The following is a 1,463-nucleotide window of genomic DNA, read 5'->3' as shown; positions in this document are numbered from 1 at the left end:
TTTTTTTTTTTTTCTTTCTTTCCCGGGTCGTTACAACTAATATGTTCATAGATATGTTGAAAGGATGATGAGAACTTGTGATCTGTGCTCTAGTTATTTGATGGATGTTATCATCCCGTTGAGCATATGTGGTTGAATTGCATGTCTTATTATACATTAGCTTCCAATGCATGAATGTGTGTTCTCTCTGATAGAACTAATGTAGCTATTAAGAGATAAGACTAGGACATTAGAGACAGGTTGGCTAGACAATTTCTAGAGACCGGACGACTCAAACAAACTGAGCACTTTAGGATTATGAGTGGCAATCAATGGGTCTAGACCCTAGTGCTCTCAAATCAAGTAAGGGGTTAAGGAACCCGAACAAAGAAACTTGGAGAGGAGAGTCCAAGTCAAAGCCATCAATCGGCCCTAATAGGACTGACACAACAAACTAGAAAGACTAAGGTAGTGTCCAAGCTTATAACAATAGGTATGGTATCAAATAGACTTCCACTTTCCTCCATACCGTTAAGTCTGGCCTAGACTTGTTAGGGCTGTGTGACCGACAGGTTAGTTGCTAGGAAGCATAGAGGGGTCACTCCACCAACTTTGGGTGACAGTAGGTAGGGTTTGCCAGCTAACCTCCCATGGATAATTAGACTAGGCTAGCACATACCAAGATGTCCCCACTAGAGAGAGAGTTCTATGGGGTAGCGTCTCAACTTAGGAGTTTCCGCTACATTCGCTAAGATAGTTACCTAAGTCCGAGAGAAGCAAAGGTTGCATACCAACAGCCTAGAGAAAAGTTCGTGGACACCTACTAGGACATGGATGCGATAAGAGCTTAGAAGTAGGTTGCTTACTGAGTATAATTTTATACTCACCACTTGCGTCATTTATTTTTTTCAAGTGACTGATTTCAATAGTTGAGGCGAGGGATGCTCAGGAGCTTTGAAGCCACAGAGGGTGTCGACCCAGGGCATCTAGTGTGTCTGCATGTTATAGGATGTCATACTTTAATAACTCTTGTATCCCAATCTCGTTCCCTACTTCGTAAACAATCTCATACATTTTCACCTGTAAACGTTCTTACTTTTGTTTTAATGTGAGTTCATTTATTTTTGTTAAATCGCGTAAAATTTTAATTTTCAAAGTAATCTTTCATTCATGTTTTTATTGCGTAATCCACTTTTCTTGACCTAGCTCAAATTTCAGTATTAGTAAATTTGATTTAATTTGTCCCTCTTTGTTATTTAAATATTAATGTACAAATTGATTTCAAGGAAAGGGGGAAAGATAAATGTCTACGGAATGATTTTTGAGAGAGAACATATAGTGGTAGTGACCAAAATGACTAATGACAATTGTTTTGATTTATATAAAAATAAGACATATCTCATCGTTCCTAAGACAGATTGTTGTGATTTATGTCATAAAAACTCGTAATTTATATCCCGATTTGGATTTGCACATATAGGACA

This window comes from Cucurbita pepo, chromosome LG14 (assembly GCF_002806865.2).
Source record: "Cucurbita pepo subsp. pepo cultivar mu-cu-16 chromosome LG14, ASM280686v2, whole genome shotgun sequence".
Classification (NCBI taxonomy): domain Eukaryota; kingdom Viridiplantae; phylum Streptophyta; class Magnoliopsida; order Cucurbitales; family Cucurbitaceae; genus Cucurbita; species Cucurbita pepo.
Note: the sequence above shows the minus strand (reverse complement) of the source record.